Here is a 23,214-nt window from a genome sequence, read left to right on the forward strand (position 1 = left end):
AGAGGTTGAAGAGAGGTAGGGGATTAGGAGGGGAGAGAGGAGGAAACAGGAGCAGAGGTGAGAACACTTAAAACTTTCTCATAAGCACAAGAGGAGAAAGTATGAAAGTAGGGAAATCCATTCTCTTTTTGCCTCAGACACCACACAGGGCCCAGTGCGGAGCAGGCAAGCACCACAGATCAAGTGTGAGACAGGCTTTCAGGCAGTCATCTGGACTATCTTAATTCATGTTAATAGGTATTAAATATTGATTTTTTTTGTTTTCCATTCTTGCCACAGCAAATTCTATTATGCACAAAATATGCATAGTGGTATTTTTAAAATTCAATTCAGATTGTATCACTTTTGGTAAAAAAAAACACCAAACAAACAAACAAAAAAAACCAAAAAACTCCCAATGGCTTCCTAAGGCATAGCTCTGTGATTATTGAGGTGCAGAAGTCTCAACTCAAAAGGCTTGAAGGACCAAATTGTAAGTATCAAATAAATATGTGTTATGAGATTGGTTGGACCTCTCAGAATTAGAGTGTGTCTGACAAATTTAAAGAGTGCTGTTACTCCTTACCTTCAGCCTATTTTGACATGTGGAAATGTGAGCCCATATTTGCTAGAACTTCTAGTTTTTTTCAACACAAACTGGATATTTGATTTTCAAGTGAAATCTAATTTCAAATGTTGGACCAAAGTTATAAAATACAATTTATGCCAATCAAAATGTATCTGCATGACATTACTGTCGACTAACTGCCAATTTGCCGCCTCTGCTACAGGACCTGGGCCAGTCTACAATCAGTGTTAACTTTATCTCATGATTACTGGCAAAGGGGTTAAAGTGTAGGATATGTAATCAGTGTTGTGTAAAGCAAATGACCACGTCAAAGGGCCACACTTCTATCTGGGAAGCCTACAGAGTAGCAGCAGGGCTGAGGACAAAAAAATTAAGGCTGGAGAGTTCACAGGACCTGCAGTATGTCACAGTAGCCAAGAGAGGTCCATTGAGCTATAGATTCCTCAGTAACTTTCTAAAGCAACAAGCCAACCTAATGAGGTTGCCTTGCCAGGCCCTCACTTCAGGACTTAACATACCTGGATTCTAATCACTCAACTTCATCTTCAATATTCACATTCAGAGAGACAAAATAACTCAGGAAAATTAAGAACATACTGTTAACCAAATTCTCAGAACAGTGTCCATCTTTTCAGAGGACTGAGTGGAAATATGAGTCACAGAAAAAATGTCCCTACTGAGGCGGGTACAAAAGCACATTTCTGGGTGACATCCTCAGAGCATTGGGGATACAAAACATAGATACTTAACACAATTAGAGAATAATACTAAAGAGTATCTGAAGCAAATCCGAAGACAGGCATGTTCTTCAACAGTGAGGAAGTTCACAAACTCAGAGAGGAGGAAAGCAGCTACATGTAATCAGAGAAGATTTCCCAAAGAGGAGACAGGATTTGAGATAAATAAAGGATTGATACAGTCTTCATTGATGCAGTGATTCAACAACTGTTTATGGAACGCTGGAAATTATTCTAGACATAATTCTAGATATAACAGAGTTTCAATTACAGTGTAAACAATAAATAATGAGCAAGTTGACAAATAATTTCAGGTAGTTATTACTACCACAAAGAAAATCAAAGAGGATGGTAATATATAAGGAACTGGTATGGTATTGGCCGTTAGGCATTTGGACTGAAGTGATGGAAGGGAGCCAGGCAGGTAAAGGTCTCGGGGGAAATCATCTCAGGAAGAAAGAACAATAAGTATAAGGAGGAAATTACCTTAGTTTGTTCCAAAAAGGAAGTGAAAGAAGGATAGAGATCAGAGAGATAATGGAGGAGGCTCCTGCAGCATCTAGATGCATCGTTTAAGAATTTGGGTTTTGTTCTATTTTTAATGAGGAGCCATTAGAGAACATTAGGCATAAAGGTGATATGAAAATAACTGTCTAACCACTATGCTGTACACCTGAAACGAATACAAAATAAAATTGAATATAAACTCAAATTGAAAGAAATAAAGGATTTTGAAAAACAATAAAAATGATGTAACATGAACAATACTTTTAAAAGATTACACTGGCAGTTACTGGTATATGGGAAGTTGACTTTAAAGACAAATAATAGAAGTAGACAGATCTCCTACAGGTAGATGGAGTACATCAGACAGGAGACTGAAGTGACCTGAGTTGTACTCGGACAGTGATGAGTTCCCACACAAACGCTCTGCAGATAAATGAGAGGGGCCAAGAAACAGGATTTTCAACGTCGGCTTTGGGAACAAATCCAATTCTTAAGGAAAGCACTGAGGTTCCTGGTCACAGGTTGGTGACAGTAATTTATTTGCTTGCTTTTTTATGGCCTACTTCTCTCCACTAAAACATAAACTTACTAAGGAACTCTGTCTTATTCTCCAGGACCCCATCACCACCACCACAACTGCAAGGCAAACATGCTAGTGTGACTTGGAACACAGAGTTATTAGTGAATAACAGGCTCTCAATCAGTGATTAATGAGCACAATGAATAATGAAAGAACACTATATTGAATGAAACAAATGGGGTTTAACAGAAAGTAGTAGAAGTATGACCGGCAGTGAGGCCGCTACAATAATAAGATTTGAAGAGTTAAGAGATGAAACTAAGGAAATAAGAAATGAAATAAAGAAGAAAACAGTCTATATTTGAAAAGAACCAACAGAACTTGGAGATAGTGCTGGCCCATTGATCATAAAGGATAAAACTGAAGAAGTAAAAGATGACCACAATGGATATGGCAGATTTCCCAGGGGCCTTTGGGTTCTGGATGTGATATAGATTTGGCCAATTCGAAGCATTTCATGGTATTTGAAAGCAGAATTGAAGTGGAGGCCATACTGCCTGCTTTTGCTATTTTGTGGGAAGCAGAGCCATGGAGGCATTTGCATTTTTATGTTAACATTTAGCAGAGGACTCAGGGTCTAGTGACCAATTGCTTCATGGGTGTCTACCATCAGGGAGCAGGTTCCCACTTTGCTGATGCAGATTATAGCAGGTTCCATTGTGGCCCTAGGCCAGCCGTGGGCAAACTACGGCCCACGGGCCGGATCCGCCCGTTTGAAATGAATAAAACTAAAAAAAAAAAAAAAAGAAGACCGTACTCTTTTATGTAATGATGTTTACTTAGAATTTATATTAGTTCACACAAACACTCCATCCATGCTTTTGTTCCGGCCCTCCGGTCCAGTTTAAGAACCCATTGTGGCCCTCGAGTCAAAAAGTTTGCCCACCCCTGCCCTAGGCTAAGTGCAGTTTGGCTTCTGAATTACAGCTATTTACTGATCATTTCACTTTCAAGTCATGTCACATTCTGGATTATGGTAGAATCAGCTACCATAGAGAATCAGCAACTTCCTTGGTAGGCAGATACAATATGGTGGCCTTGGAGGCTACTGCTGAAACTTGCCATATATTTTGTCTTTTCAGCCCTCTGAGTGATTCTATAAGTTATGTACTACCCTTGTAAAAAATAATAAGTCCCTATTGCATAAATTAGCTAGAAAGGATTCTGTTTTCTGTAAATGAACTGTGAGAGATATAGTGACTATTTCTGGATCTGAACCTGAAGGAGTAAGACAATGGAAGAAATACAAGAAGAAAGGAAAAGTCAGGAAGATAAGAAAAGGGTAGAGATGGAAAGAGAAGGACAAGACATCTTTGCCTTAGAGGAGCTGAAATAGGCAGCATGACAAGAGGGAAGCAGAGCCAAGACATGATAGAAGACCTGCAGCACATCCACAAAGTAGCAGGCAAGTATACGTAAATAAGCATCCTGGGAACTGAGCACAGAATCACTGAGTATGCACCACCAAGGAGGGCTCTAAAGGCAGGGAGCATCCTGCCAGGAGGTGAGAGCTCCCAACAGGTCTCTGAAAACAGAAGACTCACTGGAAAGCATCCCCATAACTGGTTAGAAATGAATTCAAATGGTCTGTGTACATGTTTTGAACATTGTCACAAAGAGGAAACATGGGATTAAGCCATTCAATACAGTGCCTGCCTTGCTTCTGGGCCAGTTCCCCAGGGGCCGGTGCCAGCCTAATGTAGCAGAAATACACGGAAACACACACTAGGAACCAACAAAACACACGGCATCTCAGAGGCTGCTGTTAGACAGCAGAAGGATCAAAATGCCTTCCCAACAGAATCTAAGGAAAAAATCCATAGAGTGAGCTACTGGAAATGGTTCTTTTAGTGGAACATCAGAATGATTTGCAGTTATTCTGGTGAGGCAATATCTTGGGCTCCAAAAGCACTTACCAATGTCAGACCAAGGGTTAGACAGGGAAGAGTATGATGGAATAGACTCGCAGCGGTTCTCAACCTATGGGTCGCGAACAATGAAAATACATCCTGCATATCAGATATTTACATTACGATTCATAACAGTAGCAAAATTACAGTTATGAAGTAGCAACGAAAATAATTTTATGGTTGGGGGTCACCACAACGTGAGGAAGTGTATTAAAGGGTCGCGGCATTAGGGAGGTTGAGAACCACTGGAGAGGGAAGGAAGAGATGGACATGGCTATGAATCTGTAGATGTGTTCTGAAAGTGTTTACAAATTTCCATTTTATTCATTTGTTCATGCATTTGTCCTTTTCCTGTATTTTTACCCAGATCCACTTAGCAATGCACTTCAGTGTTATGTGTGACATATTCAGAGCTTTTTATACTTTACATTTAAAAGTCTGTTTTGGTGATCATTATCTTGATAATGTATACAATTTGTGTCTCCTATTCTGCATGCTTGTCCATTCTCGCTCTTTACTGATTTGTAAATAATTTTCAATAACAGGAAACAAAATCTAAAAATATTGAAGTGCCTAACACTCAGGCATCATTCTCACAAGGAAAATTATTTAAGTTATCCATTCAAACAAGCTCACTGCGGCAACCATACCACCTCCATAGATTGTATTGTAAAGAGAAAACACACCCCCTTCTAGTAAATGTTCTCACTTTCAAGGACTCATAGGCAAAATCTACCAGATACAATTTGCTGTCAGGCTTTCAGGTTCTGAACCCAGTGGTCACATTGATTTCCCTTGCCCTTTCTAAAGCTTTACTCTCTGGCATCTAGGGGGCCACAGGGACTTCTAAGTAGGGGATCACTACAATGCTCTAAAAAGTAGGGGCAACCCAGCTGGCCTGGCTCAGTAGTTGAGCTTCAGCCTATGAACCAGGAGGTCATGGTTCAATTCCTGATCAGGATACATGCATGGTTTGCAGGCCCAGTACCCAGTGTGAGGCGTGTAGGAGACAACAATCAACGATTTTCTCTCTTCGTTGATGTTTCTATCTCTCTCTCCCTCTCCCTTCCTCTCTGAAATCAATGAAAATATATTTTTTTAAAGTAGGGGAAAAGGAGAACTCAACTCATACAGCTTTCAGATGCATGTTAGCATAACACCTAACAGTTCTAATTATATTTTCAATTTGAGAGTTATGAGAATCAGCCTAAACATAAGCTTTATGTGAACCCCACCACACAGTACTGGTTACCTTTCTTATCATAGAAGTGACAAGGTGTTAATAATACAGGTCTCTGCATTTTCTATTTGTATGGTTTGCCTACTATCAACATGTTCAAGAAGTGGCTCTTATCTTTCAAAACAACCATTGATGACAAAGGGAGTACATTGTGAGTTGGCTGGTCCATGTCTCAATGGAGAGTTCACATCTCAAGAAAGAGTCTGTGATACTCTCCCCCTTGAACTATAGAGGCTGACACAGCTAGACTTTGGGAGTTTAAACATCTCTGCAAATCTACTTCTTGCAAAGATAGTGATGATGACAGTATTGTTATGGGTTGAATTGTGTTCCCCCAAAATTTACATGTTAAAGTCCTAACCCCTAGAACCTCAGTATGTAACCTTGTTTGGAGATAGAGTTTTTCTTGACATAATTAGTTAAGATGAGGTCATGCTAAAGAAGGGTGGGCTCCTCATCCAATATGACTGATATCTTTATAAAAAAGGCAAATTTGAACAGACATGCTCACACACACAGAGGATGCCATGTGAAGAAGAAGGAGGCAGAGACCTATAAGACAAGACCACTAAAAATTACCAGCAAAAGCTAACGCAGAGAAATGGAGAAAACTCTCCCTCACAGCCTCAGAAGGAACCAGTCCTTCTGGCATCTCCATCTTGGACTTCCAGCCTCCAGAACTGTGCAACACTCCATTTCTGTTTTTGTTAGGATAACCTTTGTTAGGAAACTGGTTCAGGTAAAGCTGTTAATTATAGCCCTACTTGGTTTGGCTCAATGGATAGAGCATCAGCCTGAGGACTGAAGAGTCCCAGGTTTGATCCCAGTCAAGGATACATGCCCGGGTTGCAGGCTCGATCCCCAGTACGGGGTGCAAAGGAGGCAGCCAATCAATAATTCTATCTCATCATTGATGTTTCTATCTCTCCCTCCCTCTCCCTTACTCTCTGAAGTCAACAAATATATATATATATATATATATATATATATATATATATATATATATATATATTTAAATATGCTAATTATAACCATAAGTATCTAATAACAATAGCCTGTAATGTAGAGCCCTCTTAAGGTTTTTTCTCCAAGAAAAAGGTAGGGCAAAAATTTTTGAACTAATAATGACAATAATAACAACATCATTGCTTCCAAAAAGTTTTTCCATTTGTTATTTTATCAGACTTTCATCCCCAATTGTGTACGTTACTAACAATGGTGATTATTATCCCTGTTTGCAGATAGGAAAACTAGGACTCCAAGAAGTGTAAAGAAATCATCTCATCCGATGGGGCCAGAGCTAGGTCAGGACCTTGAAGAAACTGTGGTTAAAGAAAATGTTTACCATTTTCTTCAGTTTACATATAAAAATACAGTTACAAACATAAATAGGTAGCCCTCAGATTTCATTATGTTTCCTAGGGTTTTTGAACCCCTGCATCCTGACCTATGTAAGTACATCTAGGAATGTGTTCTAGGAAGGGAGAATGAAGTGAGCAACCTGAGAGACCACTGAGGAATCCAGGACTCCCCACACTGGCTCTGTGAATAAACGGGGAGAGGGTGACATCACCTGCTGGCTTTGGTCTCCCCAGGAGCACTCCTGGGCTCTGCAGCAGTGCCTCTCACACAGGGCTCATCCTGACTGGAGGACAGCAGGCCAGAGCTAAAGGTTGACGAGGGTGCGATGGCACCACCACCACCTACATTATCAGAAAACACTCCAGCCATTCCAGTCTTCCTTGGAAAACTCTCATTGTTCTGTCACCCAGATGTTTACCTAATCTTTCAAAAACAGTTTGTATTTTGCTTGCATGTCCTCTTTGGGAATAATAAGTAGAGTAAATTTTTCCCCCACTATTTTAAGTGGAATGACCACTGACTTATCCTAAACTTGCCTCTTTTGGACTCACCATTTCAAAGCAATTCCTCTGACTCTCAGATCCCAGATGTGGTGGGAGTCCCCGTTCTCCATCCTCTGCCTGAGTCTGATTGCTCTGTCACACTACCAATCAGTCCTGCAGTCATGTGGATTCTCTTTTCGGTGAGCTTATTAACTTACCTAACAGGTATAGAGCACTTTCCCTACGCAAGTCCCTGGTCAGGCACAGGTGGCACAAAACTAAATAAAACACTGTTCCCATCGTCTCCTCAAGTAGTGCACTATCTAGGGCAAAATGATAATAGAAAGGAAGGGTGAGTGGGACAGAGTTCAGCCCCTCAGGATGTGACTTTGGCTATCGGAGAGCATGCTGGACTCCCTGGTTTCAAAAGAAGGCCCTGTGTTGATCAGAGTTCTTTGCAAATAGCGGAGGTGATTTCTGGCTCCTTCAGCATAAGGCCAGAGGGGTTAGATTATTTAAGTGGCTTTTAGAAACCTCAGGAGATCAAAACAGCATCAGAAAACTAGAAGCAAAGTCCACTCCTGAGACCTGAGGAGCAGGAATTATCAGAATAACCAGCTCTAATCATCCCTCGTCCTTTCATCATCCTACTTTAAGACACGGATACCAAACAGAGAGAGTCTTGTTTACTGAACCTCTGTTTGGAGCCCACCTCTTTCCTAGGGAGACCAGATCACTTTACAGACACCTCATCCAGACTGCTTTTCCCCCTGAACACCTATGCAGTGGTCGGCAAATTGCGGCTCGGCAAACCGCAGCTCGCGAGCCACATGTGGCTCTTTGGTCCCTTGAGTGTGGCTCTTCCACAAAATACTGACTTTGCGCATGGGCCATGAAGTTTCAATCACACTGTACGTGCATGCCCGCACATGGCATTTTGTGGCTCGGGGCCAAAGAACCGCATGTGGCTCACGAGCCGCGGTTTGCCAACCATGGATAGGGTCTCTGGGATATAAGTAGTTTCCAAGTGTCTTAGAACAAGTCAGGAGAACCTGATTCTTTCTGTGTCCTACAGAGCCACGTCCAATCTCAGCACTGGACACACAATGATGGAATAAAAAATGAAGGGGAGTCAAATTGGAACAGTTATTAAGTCCAAGGACTAATTTATTTTCTTACTTATGATTTCAACATCTGCTTGTTGAAATTTCAACTGGGGAAAATTTATTTTTTTCTGGTTAAAAGATTTCCTGATTCCTTATAATAGTAACTGATGTTTCCCTGTGCATTCTAACTTTCTTCCTGACTAATTTTACATCTCTTTAATTTCCTAATAGCCTGGTGGCATATGTTTTATCTTCTTCATTGGAAACTAGATATCACAGAGGCTGGTGACTTGCCCAAGGATGTGAGATGCTGGCACAGGTTGGAAGGAATGAGACACTGGGGCTCTTGACTCCAAGTGCAGGCTCCTCCCCATGGCTCCTCCTCCCCCCCCCCCCCCCCGCTTGCCGCCCACGTGTTTGGTTGGAGCCTTTCTTTCTCAAAGGCAGACGCACATCAGAGCGCACCCCATGCTAACAAGAAGTGCAATCAGTGAGGAGGCTCTCCACACCCACCTGCTCAATCATCCAGAGATCACTGTACACTGAGAAGCCCGGGCAGCACTGATTACCCTGGTCAGTAGGCAACACGTGCCTGGAGAGCTTTGCAGAGTGATAATCAGGTGCAGCCTCTTTCCTTCCTCTTAGAACTTTACCATTTGATCAGGGTAACATGTTCAAGGGTGAGCGTTGACCTCTTAGAGGACTGTAGCTTTGTGTTCATGATACTCATCTTTTAGAAGTATCTGTGACCTAGAGATATGGCAAGTCATGGAATTGCATTAGAAGATACCAGGGAGAGAAAGAAAAAAGGAAGGCAATCATTTCAATTTATAAACACGGGAAACTTGGCCTTAGAAAAACGAAGTCATTTGCCATAAGCCACAGAGCTGACCGGAGGCAGCTTTGTAGTAGAATGCACGCCTCTTAACTGCCCATCTAATGGTATTTCCTCACATTGTACAGCATAAGGCTGCAAAGGCTATATCACAGTAACTGAGTAACTGCATTCATTTCTCACTAATCAAGTCAGCAGGTAAACTTAGGTTTCACAGATTAGAAACAGCCCTCCAGGCACCACCCCAAAGCTGCTCTGAGCACCCAGGGTCCTGAGACCCTGAGTTCTCAGTCAAATCCATTTCAATGAGTCACGTGTCAATGCTGACCCTATTTTTAGGAGCCACGCCAAACAAACAGAGAGATGGGCTCAGTGCAAACCATAAACCAGAAAGCCTGTTTCTGACTCTCGTTTGGGGCCTTTGAGAGCAGTTGCCTCTCCTGGCTGATTAACACATTAAGCACCCAGTCAGTCACCGGTGACTGACACTATACTTTCCGTCCGGAGGACAAAACAGGCTGGCGCTTAACGTGTTAATATATATAAATCTGTCCCTTCCACACCTGTGCTTGCCTTAGAAAAAGTTAAAGTAGGTAATTCCCTATCAGGACATGGCTCAAGGAATAGGTATTCTTGCCCCCAAAACATCTCCACTCGTGTCAAATCAAGGTGTGTACAATTTCAAATAAGATATATGGTGCCTTTGATTCATAAAAGGCCTTTGTCTTTAAGAACTACCTGATAAACTGTAAATTCTCTGAAAAGGGAAATGAGACAGCCTGGAGCACAAAGGTTACTGGGAAAAAGGATAGAAGTGGAAGGAGACATAGGGAACTACCAGAAACCACATTCACATGCTTCATCTGTCATTAACTTTTGTTAAGCACTTAATACACCCCAGGCACCCAGCTAGGTCAGGGAAAACAGAAACAAAGACGCCATGGCCTCTGTTCTTAAGTCCAAGGAAAGAAGTGTGAAGAGCCACAACACTGCAATGAAGTGTTATAATGGTTCCATGCTCACAGTGCTGCTCTGAGGAAACAGAGGAAGGCCACCATCCAGGGCCAAAGGACTGTTTGCACTGCCAAGGTAGGGATGTTCAGACTGAGTTTTTAGAGATGAGGAGCTCACCATGAAACAAGACAAAGAGGGAATTTGAGGCTGAAGGAATAACATGTACAACGGCACAGGGGTAAAATAGATACTTTATCTTCAAGAATGGCAAGCAATTCTGAATAAGTATAATAGTGACCATCACAGACATCTATTGTTAAGGTGTCAAAACATCTGAGTTTGCTCTGGAATGAGGGACGTCCCAGAGCATAAGACTACAGTGCTAACATCAGGAAAGACCCAGGTAAACCAGATTGAGCTGGTCATCGTAGAGATGGTCACGAGAAGGATGCTTACATTTGGAGGCATCCTTCTCGTAGTAAAGCAAATTGCACAGAAGGAGCACTGACTGAGGAGCTAGAAGCCCTGAGATCATACTAGAAGCCTTTCTGGAATCAGTTTTCTAATCTGTACTGTGGCAAAGGAGCTCTGATATTGCTCAAATCAAAACTCCATCATTCCAAATGGAGATCCCAAAGGAGCCAAGGTAGGAAGAATCACCTACCTAAACGACAGAGTATTCCACAGAAAAATAATCCTGTGCATGCAAATCTGCATAGGTCCCCTGAAGCTTTTCCCTGGAGCAAAAAGAGCCCATAGGAGGTAGAAATCTGAGTGACCATCCACCGAAACATGGCAACCCATGTTGGCCATGACTGTGATTTCATTAGTGCCCCATTCAAAATTAGCCTCCTCCGGGGACTGGTTTGTGGCTCGGCATCAAAATGATTTTAAAAACCATCAGTCCCTGTTGGTCACGACCATTTAGATGTATATTAACTTGTAATAACCTGGAGCTGTGAATCTCAGTGGCACTGTGGCTTGGCACAGACTTCCTCATTTATTTATTCATTCATCCACTGAACCAACAGATTGTACTAATACACTTGTTAATTAGCAAAGAGGGAAGGAATGACGGGGGTACCTGAGATCTCATTCACTCAGATGGCTGGGTGACTTAGGTGATCATCGCACAGAATTTCAGCCATCTCTGGTTTTATCACACTTCACTTTTCCAGGCTTTGAAGAGATTGTGCTCTCTACAATCGGAAAGGTGGCAATGTTGCATCAGCAAGTCTATCCGCACCATTCTCCAACAGCATGTGGTCACTACCTCTCTGTGTCACATTTTGGCAATGCTTGCAATATTTCAAACCTTTTCAATATGATTATATTTGTTGCAATGATCTGTGGTCAGTGTATTGGAATTGTTCTATGGTGCCACGAATCATGTCAATATAAAATGGCAAAATTAATAATTGCTAAATGTGGTGTCCTCACTGCTTCACCCACTGGTGGTTCTCCTGTCCTTTTCCATTTCTTTCTGTCTCCTTGGGCCTCCTTATTTCTTGAGACACAACAATACTGAAATTAAGCCAATTAATAACTACAAAGGCCTCTATGTGTTCACGTGAAAGGAAGAGTTGCCTGTCTACTTCTAGTGAAGATGCTGTGAAGATTGTGAAAATGACACAAGATTTAGAATATCACATAAACTTAGTTGCAAAAGCAGCAGTAGAGTTTGAGAGGATGGACTCTAGTTTTGAAAGAAGTTCTGTGGATGAAATGCTGTCAAACAGCATGACATGTTACAGAGAAATCATTCCTGAAAGGAAGAGTCAGTTGATGGCAAACTTCATGGTTGTCTTATTTTAAGAAGTAGCCATAGACACCCTAGCCTTCAGCAACTACCATCCTCATCAGTCAGCAGTCATCAACACAGACGTAAGACCCTCCACCAGCAAAAAGCCTGATTCACTGAAGGCTCAGATGATCGTTAGCATTTTTTTGGGCTATATCTTTAATTAGGATTTATTAGACAGAATGCTATTGCACATTCAATGCACTAAGTATAGTGTACACATGACTTTCCTATAAGCTGGGAAACCAAAAAATTTGTGTCACTTGCTTTATTGTGATATCCATTTCATTGTGGGGGCCTAGCACTGATCTCACAGTATCTTTGAGGTATGCCTGTACTAAACTAGATCAAAGGCTAGAATCACTTTTGTACTTTTTCCAGAGCAATGATGAATAAGTTCCGGTCTCCCAATTAAGTTGTATCAAATCTCTATCCATATTAACACCAATATTTTAAGAACGGCTTATGTCTACATTGCACATTGACTATCCACAAAACACAAGAGAGACCAGATTCAGTCAGAGAAAAAGAAAAACCTTCAATGTTTGGGTGAGCGAGAAGACGGATGGAGTAAAATCATACAAGCTTAATAATCAATGGGCTGGCAGACTGAACTTAATGCTTCAGGGCCTTTTCCAAACAACCTTCTTCTATGTGAATATTATGAATCCAAACATAATGTAAGCTTCTAAACTGCACTTTCTATTTTCTGGATTTTTAAGTTTCTCATATTTGTCCACAGTTGGGAGATCAGCCCTATAATCCTCACACAAGTTTTAAAACGTAATCAGTTCCATTTCCAACCCCAGCGCTTGTTCTCGGCTTCACAGCTTGTAGCTTCTGCCAGGAAATGAAGCAAACGTTCCCTCTTTCAAAGCAGGTGCAGCAGCCTGACAATAATCCAATAAAAAACCTATTAGCTGGGTCTCCATGACACTCCCGGTATCCATGGGACCCACAATATCTTTAATGTAGATAATAAATCCAGACCATTTCCTCCCGCAATTGCTCCCAATATGGCTCCACTCCTAGGACTGTTCCACTAACCTTTTGTTGCTACATTTTCTCATGAATGCTGAATCACTCTCTAACCTTTGCCATGAAACATGTGCGGTCCCACTCAGTGAAACGGATCAATCTGCGTATGTTAGCCAGTTGCAATGGCCTACTGGGCCATGTCTGTAGATTGCAAACAGCAGGCCTAATACTGACCAAGTTGTAAATTATCAACTATGGCTTGGTGGTTAAGTGATGATGGATAAAGCAAGAAAATGAGAGGAGGTTTGTGACCATTGGAGTCACTGCATATATCTCTGACTAACCCTGAACATGTAAGTTCCATACTAGCAGGTATGTTAAATAAAAATTCAAGGAAAATATGTTTTATCTATACCACATATTGCTTTTCCCTCAATTTTACTGTTACCATACCTCATTTCAATTCAGAAATCCTCTTTTGCAGGCTATACTAAAAGACCAAACTTTACCTAATCTGGGATTCAAGTTTCATTATCAAATAGGCACCTCTCTACAGCAACTCCAGCTCTTATTATCTCCATATTAACAGTGACTAAAGAAGCAAAATGTCTCACTGTTAATACCCATGATGCTCACTGTCTCATCTCACCATTCGCTGGACTATAATCTCCATAGAGGCAGAAACAACGTTCGTCTTGCTTTGATAACTCTCATATTCCTAGCACTTAGGACAGTACCTGGTGTTTAGGAAATATCAATTGAAACAATAAAATGATATGCTTGTGTGATTTTGCTTTAAAATGATATTCTTTTTCTCTAATGTACTTATTTACCTAATCCTTAAGGCCCTGCTTAAACCCTGACCCCTCCTGGAATATTTTTCTACGGTATTCTTGACTATTTTGACCTCTTTTCATCAAAGTCCAATTATGCTATAAGAACCCATGTCTCTATTTAACTTTTGACTTTGAAATGTTAGATATTCAAGAATTGTTAGATGGATCAACCACATTTTTATGAAAAATTCTGAAGCTAAATAGAAAAATATCACTTATCCAAATTTATAATAGTACATCTCAACCAAGCTGGGGTTTTTGCACAACCCCAACTATAGGTATAACTTGGTCCCATCTGCACCAGAAGCCTGTTACTCCTTAAACTTTAGGAGAACTGCTTTCCATGCTGCCCCTTTCCTGCTCTGCTTCCCAGAATGTGATGATCTGTCCCATCCCTTCACCCCCAGAGTCCCACGCCCCCTCCCCAGCCAAACACACTCCCAAAAGAGGCCTTCACATCTGAGGGATCAATCAGGGTCTCACCTCCCATGGGAAAGATTCTGTATTTCATTCATCAGCATCAGGCATTCTTCTAAACCAGTGGTTCTCAACCTTCTGGCCCTTTAAATACAGTTCCTCATGTTGTGACCCAATCATAAAATTATTTTCGTTGCTACTTCATAACTGTAATGTTGCTACTGTTATGAATCGTAATGTAAATATCTGATATGCAGGATAGTCTTAGGCGACCCCTGTGAAAGGGTCGTTCGACCGCCAAAGGGGTCGCGACCCACAGATTGAGAACCTCTGCCTTAAAGGCTTATGAAGTGTTGATCCTTCCACACTCACAGGGCAGATTCTGTCCTATATTTTATCAATATTGTTAAATGGCATATTTGTTCTCTGATGTAAAACTTTTAGCTTTAGACTATAGAACAGTGTGAAAGCAACCTTGGATAATTAAAAAAAAGTTATTGAGTTTCTCTTTGTTTCATGTTTAATGAAAAGTTTAAGTCACCACAGATTTCTGATGATTTGTCTTAAATCAACAAAGCCATCTGGGTTGTTATTACATGTCTTGCAAGCTACATCAAATCAACAACCACTCAGAAAAAATAGTTCTCCCGGGAAACAATTTCCATTCACTAATTCTTCTGCAAAATGTGACAAAAGTATTGTGATAAGAATCTGGAAAAACAAAAAGTAGTAGGAAAGAAAAACGGGGGTCATTTTATAAAATGAGAAAGAAACCCTCAAAAAATTCTACTGCCCATATCATCTAACCATCTATTCCCTGGAAGAAAGTGTCATAAGAAACACAGGAGGACTTGTGCCCATAAACAGATATTGTCTCATGGAAAAAGTGCTAAATAATAAGACAGGCTGCCAAAATCCTAAACCCAGCTCCATGAAAAACTGGTTGGATGGGTAGTCTTATAATCGTCTGAGCAGTAGTATTATGTTTCTGATAAATACCGAAAAGACTGTAGCTGTGCCTTTTGGCAATTCACCACGTTCTATTTTCTCTCCTCCTGTGATGAAGATAAATTACAGTTTTGAAACTCCCAGCTGTTAGTCACAGGATCATCTGACTAAGATCTAAGCCAATGGAATAGGAATGAAAATAATCTGTGTTACCTGCACCCTAAGGTCTAATTATTAAAAACTGCTTTACATGGTCTCCTCTATGCTCTTCTCTCTTTCAAGTGACATCAACACCAGAACAACCTTAGAAGCCACAGGTTGAAGATGGCAGATTTGCCATTTATCTGAACCCCTGAATGACTGTGCCAAAAAGAGCCACCCTGCCAACCTAAACATGAGCCCTAGACAGCTGTTATTATTATTCATTTCCACTGAAATTTGTGGGCTATTTATTACTGTAACTTATTCTAACCAATAAAAAATAATTTTCATGTCATAAGATTGCTGTGAAGTACAAATTTACTTTATAAATTATAGGAAAATATAATTCAATTCAAAGGGGACATAATTTGTCAAAATTACATATAAGTAAATTGTTCTTTAACCCTGACTTTGCATGTTTTTTAAAAAGGTACTAATATATTTCTATATTGATATTACTGTAAAACAATTCCTTATACTAATAAATAGGAATAAAATTTTAATCTAAAAGTTATCATGTAATACAAAAAATATTCTTCAATTTTTTTTTAAGAGTTCAGGAATAAATCAGATTTGAAGCCTAATTATATAAACGATTTCTCCAGTCTTCATTCTGATTGACTACTGTAATTCCTAGCCAAAAGAAATAACTAGACCTCAAAGATCTAATCAAAAAGTTTGTGCGAGTTTCAAGGAATTGTCACCATTCCTTATAGCCTTTATTTTGACAAAGGAGAAGGAATTGCTTCTCAGTTCTTCATAACAGAATAATCCATGAAATAAGACTCTGACAATATATTTTAGCTTATACCCTTACCTATAAATGGGTGATGCATACCATAGTCAGGTATGTATCATTCCAGAAGGTCAGAATTTACTAGCCAACATAATGATAAATAACACTTAAATAACCTTAAATAACCTTAAATAACTATAAATTTTATGAAATTCATAGTCAAAGAACATCCTCAAATTATCTATTTTAGTCAATGGTATCACTGTCAGGTTTTCAAATTTTAATTGGAATCCTGATCAATTGTTCCTAGCTTCATGCTATCTCTGAGTTTCATCATTTATCTCTCATTTTCAATATCCAACATATCAGTAAACATTTTTTTAAAAATTATCTTTATTGTTGAAATAATTACAGATGTCTCCTTTTTTCCCCATTGACCCCTTCTGGCCCTCACCCACTCCCCGCCCCAGGCAACTCCATGCCTAGAGTCCTAAACGATATTCCCAGTGCTCTTTGCTAAAATACTTTCCTCTGTAACCCAGCTACCAAAGTAGGCGACCTAATATTGTTGCATCATATAAAAATAATTAGAATAGTTATCGTTCATTGAAAACTTACTAAGTGTTTTGGAATCTATGCCAAATACTCACATGCACTTTTTAATTGTAGTTCTTCAACCACTCTATGTAGAAGATATGCTTTTTTTCTCCACATAAAAGACTAGGTGACTAAGCCTTATAGAGGTTATGTAACTTGTATTTACTGGCCGTCTTCAATAGTAGCAACAAAATTCAAAATTTAAACCCTGGCCTTCTGGACTTCTGAGCCTGAAATTTTGGTCATTTTATAATAATGCCTTTAAAATAATAATAAGTTCCTTGTTTTATGTATAGAGCTTTCAGTAGGGGTTCTTGACAGGACTTGCTGAACTATTTGACACATATTTTTCATTTTAATTTGAAAAATTTCAAAGTAATTAATAGTGAGAAAGCAATATTGATGTGTCAACTATTCAATTCAGCAAGTACTTTTTGAGTGTCTATTACCACCCTTCCTTCCACACACAAAGGCTAAGTGCTGAATTATTTTTGTTGGTAATGTGGCAAAATAACCGTATGCTTCATGTGGAAGCCAGGAATTCTGACTTGTTAAAGGTGATGTTTTGTATAAAAGATTCATAGGAGGTAAGATTGGCTAAGTATGCTGAGGATGGATTCTGAATGGCTTCAAGAATATTGATCTTCATCCTAAAAGCAATAATGAAAAGTTTTATAAACAGGCAAGTCATGTGAGCCAAGTATTAACTTAGAAGTGTTCATCTGGTGAGAGGGTCCAGGATGCACTCATGATGAGACTCTGAAACCAGACCAAGCAGTGAGAGGTTCTTTCAATAATGTGCGTATTAAGGATAGTTAAAGGTAGCAGGTAAATTTGAATACCTATCATATGCTTATGATATATCAGAGATGGCTAGAAACTTTATATACAAAATTTCATGTTAATTCTTGCAAAAAGCTAATAATTATCTTGATGTGATTGGTAGAGAACTTGAAACTCAGAGAGCTTAAATAGTATCTAAAGTCATGGAAGTACAGGCAGAAAGGTAAGACTTATTATTATTAATGTTTCAAAGACATGTATGTAAGGATTGCTGTTCGAGTATGAGAGTACAAGTCTAGCTAAAAATATTTGCAAGTTTTTAATTCTTTGATACTAGAAAATGGGGTGTTGTCATTTATGGGTAAAAGCCAAAGCGAGTAAAATGGAGCCTCTTCTCTCTTTATTTACTATACATCCTAGAGTAATTTTCTAATAACTACTATTTTAGTAATATTCCTTCTATTCTTAACAAACCTAATTTTGCCATATGTTTCCAAATGATAATTGTCTATAAATATCTCATGCAACCTCCTCAAACAATAATTTGCCACTACCAAAAGTAAAAGAATCATTGTATTTTTATTTTCTAATTGAATATTCATGGACTGTTTAATTAGCAAATTTAAGTAACAAAATTTGAGTACATATAATTTAGTACAGGGAACAAAAAGAATTATAGGCTTTGCACAGAGTTTTTAAGATTATTATTTCTGTTTCTATTGTTGTTTTGCAAAAGTGATTGCAAGTTTACAGACTAAATTGTAGGTCATTATTGCTCTTTATCTTTTTTTTAAACTTTTTTTTAATACATTTCAGTTTGTAGCACAAATCTGGGCACCTAGTAAATGCTTAATAAATGCTCATGACTGTTTCTTTTGGAGATTACTTCCTTCAGTTTATAAATATGCTATTCCTTCTTCCTCAAGAAGGGTCAGTTACAACTCTCACTTTGCAAATGGAAAATGTCAAAATAGTCATTGTATGATTGAAAACAAAAACACACTTCATAGATTCTCAATTGTGTAGTTAAAAAAGGAAGATAAACATCTTAGTATTTTATCCCTATCCACACTGTAGCCCAGGCTTCTGCCTTAAGTGCATGGCCAAGGAGGAAAATAAATGATTCTAGTTGTTCCAGGCTTTGTCCAAATGAGGTTAAATTTCCCTTAAGCATGTACAGAGCTTTATATGTGCCTATATGTTTTCTTTTCTGTGACCACAGTTTGCCCTTATAATAGCCCCAGGAGATGAGTAGGCAGGGATTACTATCCCCATGGTGCACAGATAAGTTCCAAGTTCAAGGTCTTGGCCTAAAATCACACACCTGGGTATTGGCAAATCCAGGCTCTGGATAAACTGCCCATCCATCTCCTTTCTCCTGAAGCAGGCAGTCTCTGAGGCTGCACTAACATTTTTCTCAATTAAAGTTATCCACATTAATTGCAGCTGTTTTCCAAGTCCATGGACGGGTAGTGAGTAGCTGCTCTTAACCTTAAAGAGGAGTGAGCACAACCACAGAGAATTGACAATGGGAAGCATCTTTCAGGCAATTTATAACTGAGGCCAGGCCTGCATGTGCTATGACCAATAGAAGGGGTTGGGTAATTACCTATGATGTTAGCCCCTGTAGATAGGCATTCTCCCAAAACCCCTCAACTCATGTTTTCCTTAGAAGCATTTCTCTCCTCTTAGTCTGACTAATTACATGGTTAGTCCTGTGAGGGCAGGGACAGGGTCTTCGATGTCCCAGATAACTGGACTGATTGGCTCAAGTGGTGCTAATGAGCACAAGGGTGTCATTTAGGGTCACAGAGAGGGAAAACCATCTCTGCTAAACTGGAAACTGCTCAGGGTACCTGTTTACAAGGGCAGATGGGTGAGTGTGGATGTCCCTTAACAGCTTTCCCTGATCCCTAATGGGCCAAATGCAATCTGGGAGCTGAGCACAGAGGCACTGAGTATGCACCACCAAGGAGGGCTCTGGAGGCAGGGAGCATCCTGCCAGGAGGTGAGAGCTCCCAACAGGTCTCTGAAAACAGAAGACTCAGTGGAAAGCATCCCATAACTGGTTAGAAGGCAAACTTTTTGACTCGAGGGCCACAATGGGTTCTTAAACTGGACCGGAGGGCCGGAACAAAAGCATGGATGGAGTGTTTGTGTGAACTAATATAAATTCAAAGTAAACATCATTACATAAAAGGGTACGGTCTTTTTTTTTTTTTTTTTTTTATTTTTTTAGTTTTATTCATTTCAAATGGGCCGGATCCGGCCCGCAGGCCATAGTTTGCCCGCGCTGGGTTAGATGAATTCAAATGGTCTGTGTACATGTTTTGAACATTGTCACAAAGAAAAAACATGGGATTAAGCCATTCAATACAGTACCTGCCTTCCTTCTGGGCCAGGTCCCCAGGGGACTTGGGGGAGTGTTTCTTCCCCCACTCCAATCCCCTCCTTATCCCACTCTCACCCCCAAGGAAGATAAGCATCAGGCACAGGATTGAAGTCAGGTGAAATATGCCAATGGGAATGATTCTTCTAAATATGTTGGGACTTATCCATCCAAACACATACTGTCCCCAGTAAAGCAGTTTTCTTGGAAAGTTCTGCACATTACTGCCTTTGATGATTGCTTCTCTCCCAGATTGGTTCATCATCTATGAGGAGATAGCTGATGATCACTTTATTTGGAGTTTGCCCACTCCTATGCTTGCCACTAACCAGTAGACCAGACACACTTTTTTTTTTTCCTAGCATAAAGCATTTTAGTTGGGATTATAAAGGTATGAAAAATTAAATATTCGTGAGTGGCCCAAAGTTGTACATAACCAAGTCACTGAATGTATTTACGTTCTTCATTCCCTGTGCAGAATAGGTCTCCCCACTATAAAGTCTCCATCATACTGGGAATTCCAGGAGAGCAAGTCTTAACCTTGCAGAAGTGAGCTAGCCTGGCTCTCCCACCTGCCCAAATAGTGAGCTCTGGTTAAGCACTAAACAGGCATTATTTTTCTTTCTTTGCCTCAAGACCTAGCATAGCATCTTAATTAATCAATCCAAAAATTAATTAACTATTAAAAAACTGTTCCCATTTGCAATGCTAAACGATTTGAGAGAAGGTGCTGAACAATGTGGATCTGAGAAGCCAGATAATGCCTCATGGTCCACAAGGGGACCTGCCACAACAGGTGAGTAAAAGATATGAGAAGGAGGGGGGAGGGCATCACAGAGGACCACACAACCAAAGATGTTGATATATCTATTAGGCATCAACAAAGAGGTTGAGGCCTATTTCACCATCACTATCCTAATAAATCCTAGGTAATATATATGAATATCATTAAACCAAGAAATTGTCTCCATTTGGAAAAAGAGTTACAAAGAAAGCATTACATCTTTGAAAGGTCTGCTGAAAATGATACTAAGCTATGTGGCTTTGGAAAACCAGTTTTAGTTTGTAGGCCTTGACTTCCTTGCCTTTAAAATACAAATAATGGTTGTTGTCCTGTCTCTCTTGGGATGAAGATGAAAGTCAGGTGAGATGATACATATGAAAAGCACTGGGGTAGATGTTAAGTCATTGATATCTAACTCATCTGCTACATTGGGAGAGAATGCAGCTATCTGAAGATGAGTGTGACATCCATGTGAGTCATTTATTTTGAACCCTCTTTCACCCAGGGCCAAAGCTTCTATATATGAAATCACCAGGCAGGTACAATTAGGCTTGACAAAAAGATGGTTCTCTTATCCTTTCTTTCTCTTTCGTCTTCCAGGATTTTGGATCTAAGGAATGGTCGAATGGTCAGAAGACTCAACTTGAAAATACTGTATCTACTTGGAGCTACTCTGTATCTCTTTTATGTTGAATGACACATTTTGCTCTTCACTGTTTCTCAACGTTTAGACAGAAAGAGGGGTTGTTGAATACAATTTGATGAATAAATGAAGTTGCAAACCAATGAAGACTTGGAATTTGTTCATTAATAATTTAGCAATTTATACCAAAAACGTATACAGGTCCTTTAGGAAATAGCTCCTCTTTCTTGTGATTTAGATCCACTAGTTAATTGGTTTCTCTGCCTGGCTGACTGTCAGTCGAGACGCCTACACTGCATTTAACCAGCATGTTCGTAAACAGAGCAAAGTTATTCATTGAATCTGCTTCAGTTCGTGGGCAACGTGGGAGAACCAGCCTGTGTGTACATAGTTCCTTTGGGTTGTTTGTTTGTTAGATTACCACCTCAGAGAAAGCCAGGTTGTATCTGTCTACACAACATCCACAAGACTGGACTATTTAGGATGTCTAGCCAAACAAATCATTGATTCAGTAGCATGTATCCATTCTTTCACTGAATTTCTGGTTGTCTAATGCAACTGAATGGTTAATGAACTTTGGTTGGTTGACCCAATAATGCTAGGGAGACAGGTTCTTTATTATTTTTTCATAAAAAATATATATTTCTTTCTTGAAAAGAGCAATGATTAGTTTTAATAACCTTTATGCAGCCAAGGGTAATATAAAAAATATTGGTTTGGGAGCTAAGAGATCTGTACTCTAATCTAGTCCTACCTCTCTCATTACCTATTTGACCTTAGAAAATCTTTTTCAACCCCATATTCCTCCTCCTCTCTCCATCACCACATTCCTTCTCACCTATCACTTCCAGCCTCAATTTTATCATTTATAAATGAAACATTTGAACCAGATATCAAATTTAGATTTTATGAACTTCTGTTGCTATACCCATACTAGCCTCCTTATTATAGAACTAGTGGCTTTGTGTACAGATTTGTGCACAATGGAAGGAAATTAATTAGAAGAAATATTTTAATATCACTATTCACCCTTTCTCTATAATAGAAGTGTCACTTATCCTTTTATATATATATAAGATTATTGCTTATATAGGCTTCAAGGATCTAAGAACTTGTTTCTCATCTCTATTTTAGATGGACTCATAATCTATTATGAGACAGATTCTATCTTACAGACATGAAGAGTGCAGACCAGGCTTCCCAATGGAGTTGACACCTAAGCTACATATTGGACTATGGGTAAATGTTAGATTGGTAAAAAACAAACAAACTAGAGAGTAAAGGGGTGGGGGGTTTCCACAGCAGAGTATGAGCAAAAGCATGGATTCGGCTCAGTTTACCTTAAGTGTGAACTGGGAGAGGTGGTGAGAGTTAGCCCTGGATAAGTAGGCAGTGCCTATGGTGTGATGGCTCATACTTGTTCAATGAATGGTAAGTTATGCTGTTCTCACGACTTGTTTTGAGTCATGGCAAAGACCCTCACAATAAAGCCTACTTCCATAAGCCTAGAAATCCCAGATGACTCAGGGACAGGAAGCTGTTGCCATGTGCCATGTGCCATGTGGCTGGAAGGGAAACGGTTGGTGTTAGCGCAGGAATGCCGGTCAGGCAGCTGTCACAGCAATCTAGGTGAGAAATGAGGAGGACCTACACCAAAAGGCAGTGAGGTGGGTATGCAAAAGAAATTATTTTACTTGGCAAGGCCATTACCTGAGCAATCACGGGCAAGAGCTTTGAAGGGCAGCTCAGTTCTCTCGTGCTAATTTAGGACTGCGGTAAGTAGGGGTATATTTTACTTTATTTATTTTTTAAACCAGCAG

The sequence above is a fragment of the Myotis nattereri genome (genome assembly GCF_964212035.1).
Source record: "Myotis nattereri genome assembly, chromosome: 8".
Lineage (NCBI taxonomy): Eukaryota > Metazoa > Chordata > Mammalia > Chiroptera > Vespertilionidae > Myotis > Myotis nattereri.